Raw genomic sequence first — 25,283 nt, forward strand, 5'->3', positions numbered from 1 at the left:
CCAATTATATTTGCCCTCTCCCTAACCAAAGCCCTCTATTTCCAAGTGCCTTTATTTCCTTCATGGAGGGTTCTTGATCATAGACATTTTTGGAGATGAGAAAAGTGGGGGTTACAGAGGTAAGGAGATTAGCCTATGCTAATGTAGCTAATTTTGCTCAGGCAGGATTTGATCTCCCAATGAAAGCTAACACCATAGTCCACACTCTCCTTCTACGCACATCCCCTGCCAGACTGAAACCCTCCTTAAGTCTTATAACAAAGTAGAATCAAGATAAACGAGTTTCCCTGTAGGCAAATGAAAGGTATCTCATTTAGAGAGATAATCTGAATAAAACTGAAGGATGAGGAGCTGTGAGCTAAAAGTTATAGTCCTAAGAGAAAGTATCTAAAGGGCGGAGAATCACCTCATTTATAAATAATGGAAGATCTGTGTCAGAGTAGTGGCTATGGGAGAGAAGGAATATTACAGGACATTTTAGAAGCAAAATTGTTAGGGTTTTGTGCATGATGTGGGAGTGGGTAAAGACAAAGTGTGAGATGTTGAACAGGGAGCACAGAGAACTCAAGGGAGCTAGGGGAGTAGGAAGGGAAGGGAAGTAGTTTGGTTTGGGACAGGTGGGGTTTGAAATACTTTGAGACATCTTTGTAATTTCCAAAGGTTGGGTTGTCTTCAAGGAATCAGCATATTTAAAATACACATCAATAACAGGCAAACTTCTCAAACACAAGTCAGACCTTGCGTTGGAAGGATACTTGCTGGGTTATTTCTGGGAAGTTAATGTTCTGTGTGATCAGATGAAGGCAAGAGGCATAAAAATACGGGCTGCCACTGTTACATCAACCACTCAAGCCCACTGTGTACCTTTAAGCTTATGAAGCCTGGGAGTGTGCTTATTCTAAAGGCAGAGAATCCTTTCTCAGACTCATTCTAGAACTGAATCCAGGACCATTTCTGCAAGGTCACAAAAGGGACTTATTCAGTGACTCCAGTAAAAGGGTAAAATCTCTTTTGGTCTCTTTTGGTCTTGATGGATGATATAGGAGAAAGCCCAGGGAGAATTACATGGAAAAAATCTCTCACTGGACTCATTCTATTTTATGCTGGTCACATTGTGCCATTCTGGTGATACCTAACACTTGTTTACATAATTAAACAAATGTGTATGTAGCACTCCAATATACCAAGTCTGTGCTAAATGCTTTACAAATACTAACCCATTTAATTTTATATCGACCCTATCTTTAGTTATAATTATTACCCACATTTTATAGATAAGGAAACTAAGGTAAAAGGTTAATGAAAATTTCCAAAGTCACATGGATAGTAAATGATGGAACTGGGATTCAAACCCAGGTTGTCTGATCCCAGAGCCTATGATGTACTATTGTTCCTATCTGTCAATTAAATTTCTACATTGGAAAAATAAAATCTGTACCTGTATATAACTTGTGTGCAAGAAGATTTTGGCACTTTGTTCTAGTTCCATTTGCTCTATGTTCAGTTTGATATCAAATTATTAGGGTTGATATGAAGAAGTGAATTTGCCTGTTTGCTTATGCCCTCCTTCTTTCAAAAATAATTAAAGATGTAATTAGCATGTTCTACAAATCTGGAGGCATTGAGTTTAAATTGCTAGTTGGAGTACCTCATGTAGAAAACATCTATTAAGCATTGTAAAATGCCAACCCACAGAGAAGAAAGGTAAGAATATTTTGGGACTGGAGATTATAAAAGTCAGGATAGACTCACACTTGGGAGGAAGCCTGATAATATTAGTAACAGCAAACACATTCTGCTTCCTGTGTTTCAGGCACTCTTCTAGAAAATTTACACATAGGGAGTAAGTTTTTAGTGGAGAAATCAAAGCACAGAGAAGTTAAGTAACTTTCCCAAGGTTACCCAACAAGTACATGGTGGAACTGGATTTGAACCCAGGCAGCTAACCCCAGATCCTGAGTCCTTATTCCATGTGCTACGTTAATGCAAGCTGGCCACCTAGCAGCTAGCGATAAAGGGGCAGACTATTTGGCCTTGAGTGGAGGTTTTCTGGATTAAGTCCCACAGGAAGTCAAGAGAATCCCTAGAGAGATTCCTAGTGCCATGTGATCACTTTATGACTGAAAGAACAACTTTCCAAATTTGGGACCCACTAAAATCCAGTGAGGGTGAAAGTGACCCTCCCTGGGATGTGTCACTGGCATCATGGAAGGGATGCAATTTGGCCATTTGCATCTTAATCCCCAAAGTCAGTGTTAGGAATCTAAATTCTGATTTCAGTCTGTAATAGTCCCTTCCATTGGTGATGCTCATTCTAATTCAGTCACCATTTGCATTGAATCAGTCTCATTTTTGCCCTTACAGTATAGCAAATTAAAATTTGATGAAAATTAAAAATCAAGAAAAAGTTGATGATAATAATTTACACAATAATGGGCACTGAATTAAGAGTTTAAACTAGATGACTAACTTCGGACAATTCTCTGACACACTACATGGGCATTTGTTTATTCACCTATAAAATAAGGGTAGAAGAAGTCAACAATTATTGCTATTTATGTTCAAGGCAGTTTTTCTAGGTACTTCACATATGGTAACTCATTTAATCCTCATAATATTAGTAACTGATAGATTAACATCCATTTTCTAGGCTAACAAAACAGAGGCTTAGAGAAGATATGAATTTGGCTAGAGTCATTCAGCTAGCAGGAATCAAAGCATCAATGTTTATGTGGTTTTTTCTTTCTTTTTTCTTTTTTTTTTTTGCATTTCTCTTCCACTGTAAATCTGTAATTCCAGAATTTTAGCAGTCACAAAGGGACATGGTATTGCTGCTATTCTTCAACTCCAGTGCTACCACCTAGGTGACCACGTTAACTAATTTTTACTTCCATCTCTTGGGAGGTCTCCTGGGATTCTGATTTCATAGTGAAATACAATGGAAAAGTGTTTTTATTCTCACTAACAAAATTTAGATTTAATCACCCGTATGGTGGCTGCATGTACTATGCTTCATATATGGGTGTATGGTACCCCATTAAAGTGAAAAACTTATATGCATTCCCTTAGCAGGTTAACTTATATCTAAGGAGTGACAGGTATTGGGGAAGAGAATTTGATTATAGGTATTGTTTGCATGATCTATTTTAATTTCAAAATATTTGAAAGTACTTGATCTAAAGACAAGAAGGGACCTGCTTTTGGCGGTGGGCGTTTTCTATTCTCATGAATGTAATTTTGTTTCTGCTGAAAATTGGTAAGTTGCTTTGTCCAAAGGACACTGACATCCTATACTATGCTTTATTTGACATCTTATACTGCGCACTAAACCACACAGGGCAAACCTCAAACAACTCAGCTATAGGAATGTATATCTGATTTGAAAACTGAGGTCAGCTCCAATGTGCTTCCTCATGTTGCTCCCAAAGGAGGTGAAGACATCTGTGAATGCATCTTCGCAGTGTCTTTGTCTTCTTCTGTTTTTATAAAATGGTCATCAGATACCCAAACACTGAAACATCTTCCATTACATCCAGAGATTACTGTCTTCATCGCAGTTGTTTTGGATATTAGTAACAAAGCCAAATACGGACTTTTGATGACTTCCAAGAAAGAATGTGAGTGGATCATTAGAATAATTTGTAATTGATTGAGAAAAAGTTGCTCCACACCAATCTCTGGCATTATTATGGTCAAATAATTCACTGATGTAAAAGTTAGATAAACAGAGCTAAAACTTTTCTCTTATACAAGGACACAAACAAACTATGGGTTTTATCAGCAAAGGCATAAACAGAATCCCAAATTGTGGCATCATTTAAGTTAGAAAAAAATTATATCAAAGAAAACAGGCACCCATATATATTATAGAAAGGAATTCCCATAAAGACCCCTTTGGTGTTCTTAAAAATTTTTAAGTACACTTTTTTTTTTTTACAGAAAATTTGCACTGCCTATTTCTTCTACTTGGAATACTCTTCTTCCAGATAGCCAAATGGCTCACTTCCTTAATCCTTCAAGTTCATGCTCAAATGTTACCTCCTTAATGAGGCCTTAACCTGTTCAGCCCTGCTTAAAATAGAAACTATTGGTTCCCACATACCCACAGAATTCTCTACTGTTCTTAACTCGCTTACTTTATTGCTACAGTATTTATTATATACTCCTCTACCATTTTCTCTCCACTAGGATGGCAGCTCTCAAGAGCTAGAATTTTGGTCTGTTTTGTTCACTGCTTTATCTCTGAAAGAACTGAGTCAAGCTTTGGGAAAACCAAATATCAGGGCTGAGTTCAACAGGCAGGAGTGGGAAACAGAGAAAAGGGATAGTAACTAGGCAGATACTAGATAAGATCTAAAAGAATGCAGGTCAAGGCCAAACAAAAGGCAGCCAAGAACAGCTTTTTTGGAATCACATAAGAACACATATGCTTATAGATATTAGCTGATAGGTAGGAAGTTTGTATATGGCTGGACAAGTTTCAAGATGTTTGGCTATACAGACAAGGATGATGGTGAACATTTGCTATGTTTTTGATCACTCAGCAGCTGAATCCACCGTCAGTCAGGGTAGGCAAGGCTAAGCTACAGTAACAAAAAATTCCCCAAATTGCTGTGGTTTTAAATAATGACATTGATTTCTCACTCATGCTACATGTTCATCACAGGTTGGTAAGGAGGCTTTACTCACTGCAGTCACTTAGGGATTAAGGCTGACAGAAACCTCATCTTAGCATACTTCCATATTTGCAGAGGTAAGGAAAAGTAAATTGAGAAATTAGTGCTTCTGTCCTGAAGTGATATATGTCATTGCTACTCCTACTTAACTGGCCAGAGTTAGTCACATTGCTAAACCTGAGTCAATGGGGGTAAATAATACACTTTTCCTATGATAAGAGATGACTGAATATAAGTGATGATTAACAGTCTACCTCATCCAGTTCTGTAAGTGGAAACCCATCTTATGGCTTCTGGAGGGAAGTAGAGCCTGTCTCCTACTACAAAAATTGAAGGACCTGCCTTCCCCACCTCCCTGTCCCTAATCTTATGCACTGGGGTATGATCTGAACTGGGGTTGATGATATAAAGCAATGTGGGAGGAGGGAATCGTTTCTGGCAAGACTCTGGTGGCAGCAGCACTTGACTTCCAGGGACAGTTCTGCAATCATACCCATAATGACTTCCAGCATCATTAGGGTAAACTGGAGTGCTCAGAGTCCAGGGGTGGCCAACGTGGGAATCCTTACTTAAAAGTATGTGATGTGATTCAGAATGCAGTTATGGCTTTATAGCTTCCTGTCATAACCATGTATTTTAATGCCTAGTTCTCCAGCATTCCAATCAGTTCTATGAGCTCCCCAATGCCTTTTCAATTAATACCTTTGTATTTAAATCAGCTCAGTATGTCTTTATTGTCTGCATCATGATTAACACAAGTGGTCTGAAATACTGTGCACTCTTCTTATCCTATTTATCATGTTTGCAAACACCTGAACAAAAGCTGCTTTATCCAGAACTTGGCTAAATGGAAGAATATGGTTCCTATCACTTTAAATTCAGGGTTTTGTTTTTGTTTTTGTTTTTGTTTGTAAAGTTATCCATGAACATATACTAAAAAAAATAAATCAAATTTCTCCAAGGTATGAAAAGCAACACTCCTCTTTCTACTGCATCAATCTCTTCTTCCCACAATCAATTTCTACTTTTTTCAGTTGGTTGTTTTCGTATTTACTTCCAAGGCTCTAATAATATTATCGTGATGGTCAACATATCTGTATTGCTTGCTATGTGCCAAGTACTGTTCTAAGCACATTAGAAATTTAGTCATATAACAATCTTATGAGATAGATAATTATCATCCCAATTTTCAGATGAGAAAACTAAGATGCAGATAAGTAGAACAACTTGCCCAAGGTTATATGGTTATTAATTGGTGGTGGTGGGATTTGAACCCAAAGATTCTGACTGAAGAGTCTGCACACATTACTATGCTATGGTGTACCTCTCTATATATATTAACATTCTGATTATTCAGTTTAAAAATTTTTTTGTGTGTGGGGGAGGTAATTAGGTTTATTTATTTATTTACTTTTAATGGAGGTGTTAGGGATTGAACCCAGGACCTTATGCACGCTAGGTGTGTACTCTACCAATGAGTTATCCCCTCTTTCCTGATTATTCAGTTTTGACTATTTATCTATTAACTTCTTATTTGGTGAATACCTCTTTTCCCTACCACACACAAGTACAATTCCCATACCCTATAGGCTATAGAAATATTTACTAATCATTATATTTATGCAAATGATATTTATAGAAGAGCCACTAATTTAACTTCAAAATCTCCCCAAGTTGTGTAAACCTCCTCTGAATATATTCAAACATACTAAGTAATCTCTACATTTCATCTTCTTATAGATTGCTCTCAGAGTCTCCTAAAACATTCTAAGCTGAACAAGTTTTCTCTAGGCCTGATATAGAGCTATTGTTTTGGATCTTTCCTCATGGAGAGATAGTCATAGGGTTTTCTGTTACCTCTGTCTTGTGTTGGATCTTCTTTTCTAGGATCCCATATCTTCTATTTTCTTAGTTCATCATTCGTTTTTTTAAGACACATCCTCCAGTAGCTTCCTGAGAAAGAGTGCATGAGAGATAGTTTAGTAAAACTTTTCATTTCTGAAAGTCTTTTTATTCTCCATGCACAATCAAATGATAGTTTTTCTGGGTATAGAAACTTAGGTTGAAAATAAATGTTCCCTCCTAATTCTATAGGCATTATTCCATCATCTTTTAGCTCCTGATGTTGTTTTTGAGAAGTTCAGTTTCATTCTGATTCTTAATCCCATTTAGTCAGTAAATCTGACATTACAAAACAATCAAATAGTTTTCTTAATTATAATTTTAGTTTCGTAAGGATATTTTGCAAAATTACAGTGTACATTGACACATATTTATATAATTTTTATTTTTGGCTTATTAGTTTCATAATAACTTGGATATATTTTGCATTGTGCTTCAAATATAAGTCTTCTTCACTCTTATTGCTAATGTAAATATATTTTCTCTCCTCCCCTAATCTAATTCATTCCTACAGAAACTCTTTCAATGTTGTCACTATTTTTTTTTTTAACATTCCTAGTGGGAAGAGGGAACAGGTTGGCAAGGAGATACAGAAGGAATGAGTAAAGATGTTGAGAAATAGGGAACAGTCAGTACCAAAGCTGAAGGTAAGACAGAGTCTATCTGGTTCAACTATTTTATTTTATATAGAGAAAAAGCAGCCAGAAAAGTTGAAATGATTTTTTCCAATGTCACATGCTAATATGAGTGACCAAAGAATTTATCATTCAAATCAGGGCACTTATGAGAGTGAAAGAGGATATATGCATAATTATACTAGAATGGTAGATGTAAACCAGGTACACTAGGTCAACCCTGGACAAACTAGGATGTATGATTTCCATATGGTAATCATGGCATAACCAGCCCTAGAATTCTCATCTCTAGTGTTTTTCTCCCCTCTTCCTCCAACTTGAGCTAACCTCACTTAATTCAATCTCTAGTAGTTTCTTCTCTCACATCATTTTATTTCATTCGCATATTCCTTCATTCATTCTAAAAGTACTTATTGAACATCTACTTTGACCTCTGATCCTTAAAGTCATTCCTATCCTTTAAAAATGATTAGTTATTATCCTCAACTTAAAATCGCTCATGTGTGTAAAGACAGGAAAATATTAGAAAACTACCAGCATCGAAGCTGACACCACCATATTTTATTCAAGAGGTAAATAGGTAGGTAAATTGTGACACTATCTGGTAACACACTACAAATGAGAGAATTCAGTGACTCTTAGTATGAACTAGACACACAGCCAGCTGGGAGCACAAGTGGTTCAATGGGTTTCTGTGACAGCACTGGCGTACTTGTTCAAGGGGCATTTTGGAAGCTTTACAGCAAGTTCAAAGAGCATGCCAATTGAGGATGGAGACATGAAGTGAAGCTCAGTGAAGAAAACAGGGAAGTACAGACACAAATGTAAAAATAGCTTCAAAGCCCCAGCATCCAGTTTGACGATCAGGGTTATTTTTTTAACTTTTTAAAGGGCAATTTTAGATTCACAGCAAAAGAAGAAGGTACAGAGATTTCCCACATATGCATTGCCTCCAAACATGTCCAGCCTCTCCCACTCTCAATCAACATCCCTCATCAGTGGGTACCTGTGTTACAATTGATAGACTTACACTGAGACATCATAATCACCCAAAGTCCATATTGACCTTAAGTTCACTCTTGGTATTGTCCCAGGAGATTTTTCAAGTAGACTTTCTATTTTGATCATTAACTATATGAATTAGAACTTGATTTTATAAGAAATATATGACTCAAGGCCAAACTAGCTCATCTTTTTACTGGAAGTGTAGTGAAACTTGAGCTAAATTCCCAAGCTATTGCTATCAGTTGTTTACCATAAATTTTTTTTTTCATCTCAGCTATGGATTTTGAAGTATATCACTCTTTAGATGGACAAAACTGAAGCTGATAGTTTCATACAAAGAACTCAGGCTGAAACTTCTACATACCAACATTGGGTTTTCTATGGCTTTTGGAACATGTGAACAGACTTTTGATTTTGATCATAAACATCTTGTACTAAAATAGGTTATAAAACAATGAAGTGCAATAGATCTTTAGTTACTAGACAATCTTCTGACCTCACCATTTGCTGTGTCTTTTGGCAAATTTGTTCACATTTCTAACCTCCAAGCTCCTCAAGTATAGAAAAGAAAAAAATAATACTTCCATTGAAGGTTTGTTGGAAAATTCAATATAACATTGGACATTTGTGCTTTGCAGAGTGCTTGAGGTAGTAAGTACTCAGTAAATGATAACTGGATTTTCTAATCCCAAATTTTTTACAAATAAGTAAACCCTGTTTTAAGATTCAGTGGTAGATGTATGCAAATGTTTTGATATTTTTCTCAAAAAGCTATATAAATAATAATTTTGACACGGCTGACAAGATCATTTGATTAGTATATAATGAAATTCAGACTGCGTATTTCATTCTTGAAAGCAGGTATCAATGATATGGTTTCATGGCTACTGGTTATGCTTACCAATTGGATTCTGTGGTTGTACAGGAAGCACTAGCCTGTTTCTACTGGCAGCTGTTTTGTATTGGTGGGATTTATCTGGGGATGTGCTGGCATAATGATAATAACAACAATAATGAAGTATGTATTGACACATTGTCATTTATCAGGAGCTAAGTTTCATACTTAATATACATTATATTGGCTAAAATGAAGATACACTTGTGATACCCTGAGAAGGCCTGAAAATTTGTTGGTTCTATCAGGTTCTTGGAATTTGAAACTATTCAAGCAAAGTCAAGGCTGCAGGATTATCTAGATGGCCAAATAACAAATGTACACTATTCTTCTCCAGGGAAGCCGGGTAGGAGAGTGTTGAGGAGTTGGTAGAAATGGAAATGAATCACCTCTGTATAGCAGCCTCAGAACATTTAAATTTCCAAAGTTAAATAATCTAGAACATTTTTTGCAAGTCAATAATAAAAAAGTAACTCATTGTTAAATGAGTAGACTACTATTCTATTGGAAAACAGACAGATTTGGGAGAAATTAATTTGAAGTCCAACTGAGGATGTTTAGAATCCATGTGTTCCCACACATGTGATTCTATTTCTAAGCAAGGCTCTTCATTAAAGAAAAAATATGAATCCTTAATTTTCCTGCATGAAGCCCATTCAACTTGCTATTTTCACTGTTGTTTTTAAGGTAGAAGATATTTTGCTTTTCCTTCTTCTTTTTAGAGTCATCAATTTCTCAAATATGAGCTCATTCAAATTGAACTCACTTTTCTCTGCAGCACACAGGTCACATGAGTAGACCAGGAGGAAAAAAGAAAAGATTTCAGAAAGCACAATTCTTTTGAGGAGTCACTGTGCCTGCTGCAAAATTATTCGAATGAAAAGATTTTTTTTTTTGAGGTAAAACGACAATTAAGGTCGACCTCCTCTGTACAAATTAAAAAAAGAAAAAGGCGTGTAATGAAGAATCTGACTCCTTCCTCTAATTTTACAAGTTCAATGGTAATCTAACCGTGCCATTCATTTACAGAAACCATTAATTTTACTATGTGGCTGAAAGTAGTAGGCCTCAGCTTTCATTCTCCTACTTTTCCCCTCCCTTAGGCTTTGTGTGTGCACCTGTTCGGGCCACTTTAGCATCCCATTTGTAAAACTTTGGATAATCCTCTGGCACTAACCCTGGTGTGATAATACTTCTGTTATTCAGCAGCCTAATTACAAAGGACAACACAGATAAAACACTTCAGTCCTATTTTTTAATAGCTGATTTGCCAATTTCGCCAAGCTCCAAAGAGAATGGTCTTCAAACCTTGCTGGATTTAAACTTAATCTGAATTCATTCAATGCATGGGACTCCAATACCTCAGAGCAGACCTTTTGTTGTTATATTTTGGACACTTCATTCCTTCTTCCACCTTCACTCCTTTTAAATTGTGATGTTAGGAATCTGTTTGTTTTTCAGAATATCATTGAATAATACAATTAGCGCATTTTAAAGCATTCCCCAACATCCTTTGGAGACAACTGTTGACATCCTCCAATAACAAAACAATTAGAGAACTGGGGCTTTGGGCACTAAAGAGTTACTTTACTCAATTAAGCTAAGTGAAAGAAGAACTAGTCATACTTCTTAATTTAACAAATTTTTCTGAGGGTAATATCTTCAGAATTGGAGCTCAGTAAAGGAAAAGTGTGTCTAATATTTCTTTTCTGGTTTAAGATGGGAAAAAAAGAGGATTATTTCTAATTCATGGCAAACCAAAGGAAAGGATCATTACTTCAGTACAGATAAGCCTCCCAGCATCTGTGCACTTAGCTCTATTTCTTTGATCTAGATATGGGACTGGAAAGCTGGCAATGAGACAATCTTAAGAGTTCTGGGTACTTCCTGGTCTGTGGAGAATATCCTGAAGTTTTGAAGGGTCAACTAAATCTCTCCCCCAAAACACGTTTAGGGGGTTTCTAAGGGCACTGTCCAACCGAAGGGCAGCCCCTACCACTTTGTTAATCCCTTGATTTTTGAAACCCCAAATAACACAAGGGAAATTTAATACATATGTTTCTGACTTGCTTACACTGCTTCATCAAAACGGTGTTTTGTAAGAGCTATTTGATATCTAAGACGCCTTCTCAGTCTTCTTTCTAAGCCTTTTATTTTGCTCCAGGAAATCACATTTTCTTCATGTTCAGCAGAATTGGAAGCAGAAGAGGCCTAAGTTTGGCTCGAAAGGTCATATTCACAAAATCAGCAGAAGTTTGGACGCTAGCAGAATATGTTGCTGTCCTCTGCTTGTCCACAGCACGAGACAAGTGAAAAACTCAAGGATCCTACTTATCAAAAGTAGGATGCCATAGGTTAATTTTACTGACTATTCCACCTACTAATTTCATCCAAATGTACATTTCTGCTTTCCAAGATACTAATTGTCACATATTAAATGAAAGACTAATAAACATGTTCATCCCATTTTACAGATGGAAAAGTATGTCATAGACTAAAGTGATACATTTTAATCCAATATGACACTGTAATTTGTTAAAAACACCAGCTACACTGAGTCACACAACCAGTTCCTGTGTCATATAAAAACGAGTGAAAAATCTGCAGAAGAAAAGACATCTATTTTAGATTATAGGAGAGCCCATTAACTATGGGAGAATTTTAATGTTTTGGGGGAAATTTTCAATGTTTGAAATTTAAATTTTTGATTGATCACTGAAATTCTCAAAACAAATGAACAAAAAAAATGAACACCACCAAAGTGAAGCCAGTTAGCTATGAGTGGTTTAGAATAATATACTGGTATATTTTACCATTTGCTGGGTACTTAAGAGTTCAGACACTGTGCTAATTACTATAAATAAATTATTTCATTCAATTCTCACATAATCCTATGAAGTAGGCACTACTATTTCTATCCCCATTTTTTTCTAATGAGTAAAATGTGGTTCAATGGTTTAAAGGGGGAAAGATTATTTGTCAGGTATGGCTATTTCAGTCATTTCTTATGTTAGCACAACTTTTTTTAATCCAATAGGACATGACTGACATGTTCAGTTTTATGAATAGTGTAAACTTGGTAAAAAATATTCTCAGTAATGTTATGAGTTGGATATTATAAACCAGGGACCAGGTGTTATTTCTAGTCTCATGGTCTTAAGCACTGCATGGCACCCTTTGGGGTATGTGCTTGTTCAGTTGACCTTTGCCAAAATGAATCTTATTTGTCTAACACTTTTCTGGGTCTGATGGTTCTTTGATTCCTAGGGAACATGGCAATTGGGATGAGATTCACAAACAAGTCAGATTTAAAAAAGGATTAAATAAGGAGCCCTAAATCTAGAATGTTAGAATTTTCCACGAGGAAATGGTACTTCAGTGGTACACTTCTGTGAAGGTGTCAGTTGAATTCTAGAGAGTACATTCTAGATATATTTTTTATTGTTGTTACCTATCACACCTGGCAGGTCGCAGGTCCTCGGTAAATTTTTGTTGAGGGAAAGGATGAATAAACGACTAAAGAAGAAATAGAGGTCTTTACATTCCCTAGCCATGAGTTAGACATTAACAGAAAACTGGTGAGAGAGCTTGTGAGTTTCATTCCTAGGGTCTGTGTGTCTGTGGAGACTTGTATCTGGAGGATTAACCAGTTGGCTCTACTCTGTGAGTTGAGTGGGAATGACTCTCCCAAAGCAGTTACTGGAGTCAAGAGCTCTGCCATGGAATTTGTGGTAGCCGGCTCCCAGATGGCCCCTAGTTGATTCACTCTTCTTGTATTCTTGTTCCTCCTACAGTGACTAGGTCTGACTCATGCAAGCAATAAGATATTGAAGAAATGATGGAGTGTGACTTCTAAGACCAGGTCATAAAAGACATTATGGCTTCCACCTTGTTCTCTTAGGCCACTCACTCTGTGGGGAGCAATCGCCCCGTACACTCAAGCAGCCCAATGGAGAGATGCACGTGGTGAGACCCTGAAGGATCAACTGGACAGTCATGTGCGTGATCAGTCTTCAAAACAGATCTCCCAGCTCCAGGTGAGCTTTCAGGTGAATGCAGTCTTGGCTGACATCTTGACAACAATCTCATGAGAGACCCTGAGCCAGAACCACTCACCTCAGCTGCTCCTGAGCTCCTGGCCAACAAAAACTGCCAAAAAATGTTCCTTGTTGCCTTCAGCTGCTAAATGTAGAGGTAATTCCTTTGGCAGCAATAGCTAATACAGAGTTGCATTGAGTGACACAAAATCAGACTCTGACACTTAAGAAAATAAACATATAGTATCAGTTGGCTTATTCATATTTGTCCATCAGAAAGCAGTTATGAGACCCTAATCTTTCATATAGGAATTAGGCCTAACAATATATTTCCCTAGTGATATTCAAATGGGCTAGGGTATAATGTGTGGAGATTTGCGTGTATGTGTGTGTTTTAAAGGTCCCTAGTGACTTTGATTCATAGTGAAAATAATTCTGAAGCATCATGAAAATTAGATTCTGGTGTCAGGTCTACTATGTGACAATGGTCAGGACACTACAGCTCTCTGAACTGTAAAATCCAAAGTCCCATTTAATTAAAAATTTTATGAATAAAGTATATCAGCTAAACAAAATAAGGCCTGACAATGGTAATCAGTATCCTTGGACTTTAAGGACGGATACATGAAACTTCAGCATGTCAATGACTGACATAGAAGAGAGTTTGTTTTAAGGTGAGCATACGTGTGATGTTATCCCAAAGGTCTTAGGTACATTACCGCCCCCACACAGTGTGTTAGAAGCCAGCAGAGCATCTGGCAGGACTCCCAAAGAACAGGGATGTAGCAAGTCATCAGTGCAGACAAATGACACTTTGAAGATTACTTATCAACCACCGAAGATTTCATTTTCCACGGCTTGTTTGGAGACAGTGTGGTCTGATGCATGAAGGAGGGGAATTTAAGCATTTCTGAAAGTTGGTTCCTGGCACTGGCCTGAGCATGACCCTCAGCCAGGTTTCTTACCTCCACTGAGGAGTATTTCTGCTGACACTGGGGACGTGACTGGTTGTCGTACTTTGTGACACTGGGTGAGATGTGGGGTGAGGTGCAGTCATCACTGATTTAAGTGCACAAACCTTGGGAGCTTCAGACAGCTGTCACCTACAAGAAACAAACTGAAATTGTGGTATATAGACAGTTTGAATCCTTTCTTTACCACTTAATACAAGTATGACTGAGAATATTATTTCATCACTTGAAGTATCATTCTGTGAAAATGGGCCTGAAATTAATATCTACCTCATACAGGTGTTGAAGCACCAAATAAAGCATCCAGAACCTCGTGCTATCTAAATAATGGGATCCAATATCAGAATAGTTATTATTATAATTCTACCTATGATGCAAGTGGTTTGACTATGAATAATCTCTTTGGAGATAGGCTTTGGGGAGGTTTAAGCTTTCCCCTCCCTCCCAGGGAGATACCTACCTTACAACTGGAACTTAGAGAATATTTACAAATTCTGTCTCTAAACCAGACCAGAGAGAAGGTATGAATTCTTTCCTAACAAGAAAAGCAGAAAGCTAAAAAGCAATGTATGATTTTAGAAGACTTATTTCATTTGGACCAATGGATAACTTTTTGTTCCTGAGAGGGGGAGGGCTCTTCATGAGAAGGACAGTAATGTTATTATTCATGCTGTAGCCAGCCCACTTCAACTGCTGATCTTCACAATGCCTACAAGTGTAATAAAAAAAAAAGAATACAAAAAAACCACTTGCTTCCTTTTTTTATGAGTATTGACATTCTTCTGCAGTATTAGGAGAGCTAATTTAGCTTCCAGTTCTAAGAATTTTTGAATCTATAGCCGGTAATTATTGGCATTCAGAGGTACAAAAGAGGAAAACAAAGCTTGCAAATTCTAGCACATTCATGTGGGATTGGGAGCTGAATTAGGATCCTCACACCCCATTGAATGATCAGCCCCCCTATTAGAGCCTTATTAAAATGGTAATGATTATATGCCAGCTATAGGCAGGCAGCCGCACCTGTCAAAAACTACCCCGATTATCCTGTTCATTGAACTGTCTGGCTCTTGAATCAGTGTCTCAGGTTTACTTCTCTGTGAAGTCTTTTTCCCCCCATCTTAAATTAAAAAAGATACAAGAACAAACATTTCCTTAGGGTCACAGAACACTCTTGTAGTACATTATATCTTTTCCTCATTTTCTGTTTTCCTATCTGGAATGGCAATACGAAACGGGAGTGATCCCCTCTTTGGTTTGGGAATAGAAACAGGAGAAAGAAACAAAAGAAATGTAAAGTCCCATTTAAATAAAAATTCTTATGTTAGCAAAAGACAATGCAAATCTATAATTAATCTAAAAACTGGGATTATCTAATTATCAATTACAAATACTGTGATCAGGCATAGATTCTTTTTACTCATGCATTACTTACCAAGCCTAGAGATCTGCTATCCTTCATTTAAAAGACATTTTGGGCTTTCATCTATCTTTTGCTTTTAAAAACACAAAACAATAATGTGTTCCATTTGAAATCACTTTTTTTCCCTAGATGAACTATACCATTGAATGCACAATGCTGTTTTCTTACGAGACTAATTCTACCCTCACTGGGAGGAAAAGTGTCTTTTAAAGTACAGTCATCCCTCCTTGTCCGAAAGGGATTGGTTCCAGGACCCCTGTGGATACCAAAATCTGCAGATGTTCAACTCCCTTATATAAAATGGTGCAGCATCGCATATAACCTACACATATCTTCCCATATACTTTAAACCATCTCTAGATTATTTATAATACCTGATACATAAATACTATGTAAACAGTTGTGAATAAAAAGTAAGTGCTACGTAAATTGTTTGCTTCAAATTCAAGTTTTGCTTTTTGGAACTTTTTGGTAATTTTTTCTCAAATATTTTTTATCTGTGGTCAGTTGAATCCGAGGATGTGGAACTTGCAGCTACAGAGGGGAAGATTGATTGTGCCCTTTCATCTAGTGGTTTGTCAAATTCCATAATATAAGTGACCATCTGTATAAGAGGGCACCAAGAGGTTGGATGTCATCAATAGTACTTGTGACAGATGCTCTGATGGTAACTGATCAGAGCACTTGGGGAGTCAGGATGATGTGCAAAGAAAAGCAATTTTTTGTTTGGTGTGTTTTTGTTTGTTAGAGAATAGCTTTCTCTGATTCCTAGCATTTAAGGGGAACCACAAAGGATTTTCGTTTCCTACAATAGCTACTGGACTGAAAAGATTTCTATTACCTGTCAGCCACAAGTCTCAGTCAGCGGAGAACAGAGCAAGAAGAACACAGGTTTTTCCATCACTTGCTTTTTGGTAGAATGTCCCCCTGCAGGTATCTTGGAGATCCAGGAAGCTAATAATAGACAGAAAGAATCTTAAATTCCTTTTACACACTCTTTTGTTAACTGGCAGGAAGAAAACAGGATTCAATTTTGGGATTCTGTGACACTAACCTAGCTGAAAGCACCTTGGATTTCCAGTCCCTTTGATATTCCCACGTGAAAATATTCACAACTAGGCCAAAGTTAACTGAAATCTTAATTACACTGAGTTGCTGCTTCTATTACTGTAACAACAAAAGAATGCATCCTTTACAGTGGTTCACAATTCATCTGAGACATTCCTTCTCAGGACACAATTTATTTATTGAATGACTTCAGTGCGATGTATTCTCCTATCTCCTCTCCACCGGCCACCCAATCTACCCTGCCCTCAGCCAGCCAGTGTTGACTGAACAGCATGCAGTTCCAACTGAATAACTCTCAAACTTTTGTTGCCACTTTTATAAAAGATTGCATCATGAGATAATTCACTATCGAAATAACTGATTACTATGCAGCCAAGATTATCATCAGGGTATCTGAGTCCTCAAATCCCTTTCACAGTCCTTAAACCCCTTGACCTTGCTATAGCATGAATAATTCTTTGCCCTTCTGCCCAGGACCATTCAGCCTGACACTTTGCTGATATATCGACATCCTGGGTCTCCTCCTGCTTCCCTTCTTTTTTCTTTCCACACTTTTCTTCAATATACTATAAATATACCACAATATACAGTATTGTTTTATGTGCTATATAATGATATATTATATCATAATTACTGCTACTTAGATTACTGTAGTAGCCCTCTAATTGTTATCCAGCATCTACAGTCTATTTTAATATAGCAGCTGAAGTGATCCTGTGAAAATATAAATCAGATCATGTCACACTCTTACTCACAACTTTCAGTGGCTCCCCATCATTCAGAGGAAAATACATTGCCCTTATACTGGTCTCCCAGGCCTTACCGGTTCTGCCTCCAGCCCTGCTTTGCCTACGACATCTTTTCCTACAACTCCATTTCTTGATGCCTCTGATCCAGTTGCACTGATGTCCCTGTTGGTCCTTGAACATCCCAGCTGCTCTTCTGCCTTAAAGCCTGTGTCTCACTGTCCCATCTGAACACTCTTCTCTCAGATTTGTGTAGGACTAACATCTCACTCCCTTCAAGTCTCTATTTAGACATCACTTTCTCAATAAGATCTATTCCCAATAACCCTGTTTCAAACTGTACTTGCCCCAGGGACTCCTGATTCTCTCCACTCATCACCTTTCAACATACAACATAATTCATTTATTTATTCTGTTTACTTTATTTTCTTACTTCCTCTACTAGAATGTAAGTTCCAAAAAGGCAGAGTTTTTCATCTGTTTTGTTCAGATCAATTTCTGAAACATATCAGGTGCTCAATAAATATGGAGAGAATGAATGGTACAGTATTAGAATTCAAAAGAAGAACTCTAGAGTACTAGACTCTCTGGTCTAGTGGTTCTTGACTTGGGGGATCTCTGAAAGTCATGATGGCATCAGTTGGTTCTTTTTATAATTTTAAGAAAGCCTAGTGAAAATTAAGTATTTTGCTATGATAAACTTGCCTAGTTCTGTGGTTCCTGAACTGTGTGTTAAGGAACACAGGAGTGAGGGGGGCATGAGAAGGTCTCAGTGAACTCAGAGAGACACTACAGGATAATTTTATATTTCTGGAAAACAGAAGTACTCAAATCTGCCAGACATCAGGGAAATTTTTAGCCCAAGGTAGTTCACAATTTCAACATTAAATGTGCTACACTTATTTTGATAATGTCTTATCTGTCAAAGTGAATTTTCCACAATTGCTGTAATAAAAAAGCAAGTGAGTGCCATGTGGAAATCAATGCGGAACAAGAAATAATTTATCATTATCTGTTAATAATTTGTTTATAAATCTGATTCCAAGATCTGCAAAGGTGCACAGTGCCCAATAGGCACGTACACCTATAATTGTGGTTTTATAAGAATGAACTAAAAAATATTTTTAAAAGTTAGGTGTATTTTTTTCCCAAATGGCTACTAAGTTATCAGGACATAAATACCACCTAAGTTGTTTGGATCTAAGTACTTAATAAACAGAACTGCTAGACTTTATTTTATTTTTTTGGCCTAGGAGGACCATGAAAAAAATTGGGGGGCCTAAGAGTGCCATGAATTGAGAAAGTTTGAGCACGTCTGGCTTACGCACACAAAAAATTATTTTATTGATTTAGGCTACAATCATCAAATTAGTGTAACTTTGTGGTCTCATGTTTATGAAAAGGTCCAATTGGCAATACTATGTATGTTTCTGGTAGAAAATAAATCATTAATGAAAACAAATTAATCATTAATAAATGTTCTTTCTTAGACTAAGTCTTTCAAAACATAAGGAATCAGAGGAAAAGATAATTAAAGGGTCCTTGGTGTGGGGTGGATAGAGAAATTAGATCTTGTGCAAGGGCCTGGTTTAATACACAAGAAAGCTAAGACCTGTCAAGACTGAGTGACATGACCACAGTCACACCGCTGCTTAAGGAAGAACCAGGCTCACTATCAAGTGTCTGTCCCTTTTCCAATGTACTTCACCAGACTTCCTCCCTAAGCCTGTATGGAGTTTCTGGAAGGGTTTTTTTTTAATACAGTGCTATTTTGGTAGGTAACTGATCATTCTACCTGTGCTCTAGTGAAGAGAACTTTCCTCTCCATGCTGTGCCCATCGGGCCAAAAATAATTAACTAGAATATACTCAAAAAATGCATGCTAAATTGAATTATATAATAACCACCAAATCTATAGATCATATTTCTTAATCTCAGAAGTATATTGATGATAATTAACCCAACAGGGAAGTTAGAAAAACCAGTTCATTTACAGGAGGAAGGAATCAGTGCTGGTTAGTGAATTAATGCATTAAAAACTGAGTGTGTTGGGCAGGGGTGCTCAGAGATGACTTTATTTCCCAGCACTTTTTGTGAAATGCTAGAGAGAATACAGCTCTAGAGAGCTATGTACGGCATTCACAGTTAAGAGAAATGTTTGATTAAGAAGTCAAAGCCTTAATCATTTTTTTCTGTAGCTCATGTGTTAACATTTGAGGATAAGAATATTTTAAATGTCATCCTAGAATAGAAATGCCAGTCTTATTTACCAAATCCAAGCCAGTAATCTGAGAAACGTGTTGAGTTTGTAACTGTAAGTATCTAGAGTTGTACGTATACAGAATAGTTTCAAAAACAAGAAATAAGAAAATGCAGAAAAATTCCTGCTTCTTTAACATTTTGTACTCCACAGATGGTCCCCTGGCCAACATAATTTTCTCTCTCATTTTGATGATATGGGCTGGAAAATGTCTCAAGCAAATTAAGCTAATGGAGGTCAGTGTGTGGTATGTGCCATTAATTTGAAGAACAAGGAGATAGATGGAGGAAAGACAAGGTAATGATTTGTGACAGGGGCCCCCAAATTCGATTTAAACAATTTAATTACCCTTTTCAAAGTCCCCCAAAGTAATGTGCTGCAAAGCCCTTCATTCCCCACTCATGCAGATGGGACACAGAGACTGCTCTTAATCAGTTCTATATCACTTCCTCAGTGACATGCTGTGGGGATTGTAAGACAGAAACAAAATGAACCCCAATGTGTCCTATTGTAAAATGTTAGAGGTGGCCAGGCAGCAAAGAGCTGTTCTTGTATGGCTTGAAGGACAAGAGATGGCAAGCTGCCTGCGGAAAGACCTTCTGAGTGACTTCCTGCTAGAAGCACCAGGCCAATATTGCCAAAGTAACTCTGGCATTATAAAGACTTAAGGAAATTTCCATCTGTAACAGCTAGTAGATGCAAGGCAAATTTAAACTTCAGTCACAGCTACATAATGGGGGATCAGTGGGAGCATATACTCTTGTCAAGGACACAAGCCCTATATTATGCTAAGTGAGACAAATACTGTATGATATCACTTATACTGGAATCTAAAAAATACAACAAACTAGTAAATATAACAAAAAAAGACGCAGACTCACAGATACAGAGGACATATCCCAGTGGGGAGAGGGGAGATAGGAGGGGCAATATAGGGGTAGGGGGATTAAGAGGTACAAGCTACTAGGTATAAAGTAAGCTACAAGGATATATTGTACAACATGGGGAATATAGCCAATATTTTATCGTAACTATAAATGGAGTATAACCTTTAAACATTGTGAATTGCTATATTGCAAATCTGTAACTTTTATAACATTGCACAGTATTTATACTTCAATTTTTAAAAATATTAGGGGGGGAAAAAAAAGACATAAGCCCTAAAAGAGGCTCAAATCCTGGTTCCACGGCCTTCTACCTCCCTAAACTTGGGCAGACTGGTTAATGTCTCTAATCCTTAATTTTTTCACGTGTAAAATGGAGATAATAGTAAGATCTATTACACAGGATCCTTAGAAGGAATAAATGGGATAATTTACATAAAACTTTTGTAACCAAATCGCACTGGTGAAGGTCAGAGCTAACCTACTATGGACACCAAAAAACTTTCTAAAAAAGGACACTATAAGAAATTCTTTCTTTTTGTTTTTCTTATTTTAATAATTGTGAAAATACTTCAAAGTCTGAGTTTTTAGTTATCATCTGAGCACTTCCTTTGGAAACCAATGCATGTCATCACTTACCTTCAAAAGGAGCAAGGGCCATGAGCTTAACCTTGGCGTTGTGCACCTTCAACCACAGCAGTAAAACCCACGTGTGAGTCAGCGGTCTTTTGAAAGTGTTGCGTGAGAGAGGCATCACAAAGCAGGGTGGCCCATTAGGAAACAGAATTCCCTTCACTTTGGCATGTCTTCTGTATCTGAAACAGATTGCCCATAGAGGAATTTCAGAGTATTTTATAGATACATAGCCTCTGCAAGGGGCTGCCCCTACAATAATGCACAGAAGGACTGCACAACCCTCGTGCTATTCTGCATATTCACAGCATTAATAAAAGCAGCTGGGTGGATGTGAATGAGCACAGACTACAGTCATTAATTTGTGTCTGGCACATAGTAGGGGCTCAATTATTGGAAGGTATGATGACGGTAACAACGACGACAGATAACCATAAAGAGAAACCACATCTTAGGAAAACACACATAAGAAATTTGGGGACATACTGTTTGTCAGAACATCGATATTAAAAACTTGCTTCTCCTACTGCAAATATTTTGATTAGAAAGTGACTTCTACCTAACTATTGTATTCTTAAGCCCCAAATTTGCAAAGAATGTGAACCAGATGTAATGCTCCAAAATGTTTAACAGCTTGATCACTTCTTGTGGTACCTCTAGGTTGAAAATGCAAAGGCACAGGTCCACTTGTTGACAACTCTGTGACACTGATTACTTAATTCAACAAAAAATTATTTAGCATCTACTCATGTATATATGCTAAGTCAACTAAGACGAGCAAGAAGGAGAAATAGTTTTCTAGCAGCTCTCAGTTTAGCAAGGGATTCAGACACAGAAACCAGTAATTAAAAAATCTAGTAGGGTCTGGACTAGAAAAGAAGTATATACAGAAACACATACAGAAGTTGGACACAGCAGACCTAGAGGCCAGGCCTGGGGCTTGGAGGGTGAGCTGAGGAGTTTAAGATCTTTATCACTTTGACCACCACCTACTTTGTCAAATACAAAATGAATTACAACAGACACTTCCTTGCAAGAGCTCTGAAAGATTAAAGAATTATATTCAAGGAGAGAAAATTTTATCCTTTTAGTGAAAACAGAAAGCATTTTTCCAATGTATGAAATGCTATATTTGGAGAATCATTTTTAGTGCTTCTGGACTTCTGGCAAATATGACTAATTCTCAACCACCTGGGTATCAAAACATTGCACAATCAGGAGTATCACTTATCTTTCTAAAAATCTAACAATATAGCTTAGACAGTTCGCGTGACATTTTATAGACAACTTTCATTTCTATATACGGTGCAAATGCACCAAATTATTCAAGAATAAAAGGATACACATCCCTTGAGTAGATAAACTGATCTATTTGGTGCAATCTCCCCTTTGATCAGAAAGTTCACTTTCTTTTCCAGACTAGAGAATAACCCAATCTGGCCACACTGCAATTTTTCTGTTATGGTCTTAGTACATGCTTAGCCCAACTCTGTACATTACATGTAACTTTGGTTGTCTCTTGAATAAGGAAGTCAAACCTTATCTGTTTGTGCTGCTCAGATCCCCAAGGCAGGGGGCCATTGGCCCAGTGTCCTGCCTCTGGACCCACACATGCCAGGCCCACGGACTGGCCCATGCTTTGGTGGGCAATCTTGCCCGCGGAATCGGTGAGCTGATGATGAATGGCTGTGAAGGCTTTGTGATTGCTCAGGCTCCTTTGTGGGACCGGACAATGGAGGAGGACACAAGTCTGACTCAGGAGAGCAACGGATAAAACTGCTGGGCAGGATGGCGGGCTCCTGCCGACACGACCACTTGTTGACATTGAAAGGATTTCACAACAAGTGAGCAGAAACAGAAACGATTCTGTTCGGCAGGGCTATTAGTTGCAACGTGTGGCACCAGAGCGGTCACTCCTGATGTGTTTCCTCACTAATGAGCTCTGAATGCCCATTAAACTGGGCTGCTATAGGCCCAGAGCCACTGGGACAATGGCATGCATGAATGCCTTCCCCTGTTGCTATTGGTTGGCCTAAGGAAGAAACAACTGGTATCACTCAAATTTAAACGGAGTTGACAGTACAGTTAAATGATCATTAATTAGAGTTTGTGGTCAGATAAAGACTCACAGCCATTTCAAATGACAAGATAGGTTAGCGTGACTCCCTTGGGAGCATAACCCAGTCTGGTCCTGCCCTATTTCTTGGGCCATGTGGAGGGGTGTCCATGGGATTTCAGACAGGGTTAAATAATCTGTATAAAAGTATATTGGAGAGGACAGAAATAAAGCCGTATGATACACAGGAAGTTTTAAAATGACTAGTAATACCTCACAAAGAGTGGTGAGGACTGAATTCAATTGTGTAGGTGAAAAGTCCTTCATCTGGGATGTGGTGGTGTGGAAGGAAGTGAGAAAGACTTTGAGTCAGAAAACCAGGCTTGAACCCTGGCTCTTTATTTGTTGAATGACCTTGAGCAACTTTTAAAACTCAGGAATCTCCGTTTCTTTATCTGTAAAAATGGGGATAGCCACAATCCCAAGTTCACTGAGTTATCATAAGGAACATACGAGCAAGACTTGTCACTTATGTTGACTCACACAACTGTTGGTTCTCTCTCATTTTTGAGCTACATACACTCTGCAGGGCTATGACACATACATCAGGCAGAGTGATCTACCAGGAAGAGTAGAGGCAAAAACTCTTCCAGTGAAAGGGCAAATTTAAACCCTGTCTTCCAAACATTTCATTCTGAGAGGAACACTCTGAGCTGTATAATACCTCAGACTAGCTCAAGAGAAATATCAGTTACTCTCTGAAAGACATGTTTCCTAACTATTCATCTCATGATAGTCTCTTCAGAAATGACAGCAGGAGAGCTGAACGAAGAATAATATTTCACAGCAGTCATTATCACCAGAAAATTAACATCTTGTTCAGAAAATAAGAAATGTTCTCAATGTTCATGCTTGACATCAATGAACATCCCTATGCTGATCACTCCTAAATCTCTACGTAGAACTTCATTTACACTACTGAGATCCAGATCTAGAATCAAAACTTCCTACTGAAAATATCCTAATGGATATTTCACAGATATTTCAAACTTAGTATGTCTACAAAAGTGAGCATTTGCTGTATGATAAACTATCTTAAAACCCAGTGGTTCAAAACAATAGCTACTAATTTAGCTCATGATCCTGTGGGTTGGCAACTTGGGCTCCAGCTGGGTGGTTCTTCCAGCACTGGCTGGACTGACTTATATGTCTGTGGTCAGCTGTCTAGTAACGCAGGGGGCTGGCTGGTCCAGGATAACCTCAGTCAAGGTGATTTGTCTCCATTGCACGTGGTCTTCCATTCTTCAGTGGACCAGCCTAGGTTTGCTTGCTCACATGGGGGCTACACGGTACCAAGAGAAAGAACCGAAGTGTTCAGGGACTCTTGATGCCTACACTTACACCTGCTATACCATTACTTTCTCTCAATTGTACTGGCCAGTCAATGCAAGCCTCAAGGCCAGCCTAGATTCAAAGGGTGTGAGAAGAGGGGGTGGAATAGATTCTACTCCTTGGTGGTTAGAGCTGCAAAGTCTCAATGCAAAGAAGTATGGATGGGGAAATAATTAGGATCATGTTTGCTAATAACCCCAAACTGAACTCATGTTTCCAATGAAAATTTTCTCATCCCTGCTTCCCCAAATTTAGCTAAAGCCATCAAGACCTACCCCAAATCCTTCAAGTCATCCTGGGACATTTTGCCAGTAAGTGGCAAAAACTACAGTCGAATGTTATCTGTCTAAATGAAGGTACCTGTGAGCACTTTCAGTTCTGGCAGCATGGGAGACAGATCCAATGCAGAGCACCTTCCTGAACTAAACACACACGCATTAGATAAAAGATAATACAGTTTAGTTAAACATACATAAGTTCAAAATAAAGAAAGAGAAACTCCCAGGTACCAGAATGAAGAGCTAGAATGAAGACTGAACAAATGAACAGGACGGCAGTCCGGAGGATGCCAGTTCAGGTGCATACCCCAAAAGCTAGGAGTTGGGGTTTTAGGGAAAGGAGACCAAGAAGATGTGACCTTGGGCCTGCCTAAATGTGCAGCTGGAGCTGAGGCATGTGCATAAAGTTCTAACCCTGGTGGGGC

The 25,283-nt window shown here is 37.9% G+C and overlaps 1 long non-coding RNA gene across 1 annotated transcript in view; it reads right to left on the minus strand.

Annotated features, from left to right (window-relative positions):
* LOC116156287 (uncharacterized) overlaps positions 1–21,341 on the minus strand; it is a 28,073-nt gene extending 6,732 nt beyond the window's left edge. Inside the window, exons 1-4 of the long non-coding RNA XR_004140035.2 lie at positions 21,139–21,341; positions 16,383–16,495; positions 14,116–14,253; positions 6,534–6,629 (exon numbers count right to left, since the gene is read on the minus strand). This is a non-coding gene — a long non-coding RNA (uncharacterized LOC116156287). The remainder of the gene's footprint in view (positions 1–6,533; positions 6,630–14,115; positions 14,254–16,382; positions 16,496–21,138) is intronic.
* Positions 21,342–25,283: the final 3,942 nt, after the last annotated feature.

The sequence above is a fragment of the Camelus dromedarius genome, chromosome 11 (assembly GCF_036321535.1).
Source record: "Camelus dromedarius isolate mCamDro1 chromosome 11, mCamDro1.pat, whole genome shotgun sequence".
In the NCBI taxonomy this organism is placed as follows: Eukaryota; Metazoa; Chordata; class Mammalia; order Artiodactyla; family Camelidae; genus Camelus; species Camelus dromedarius.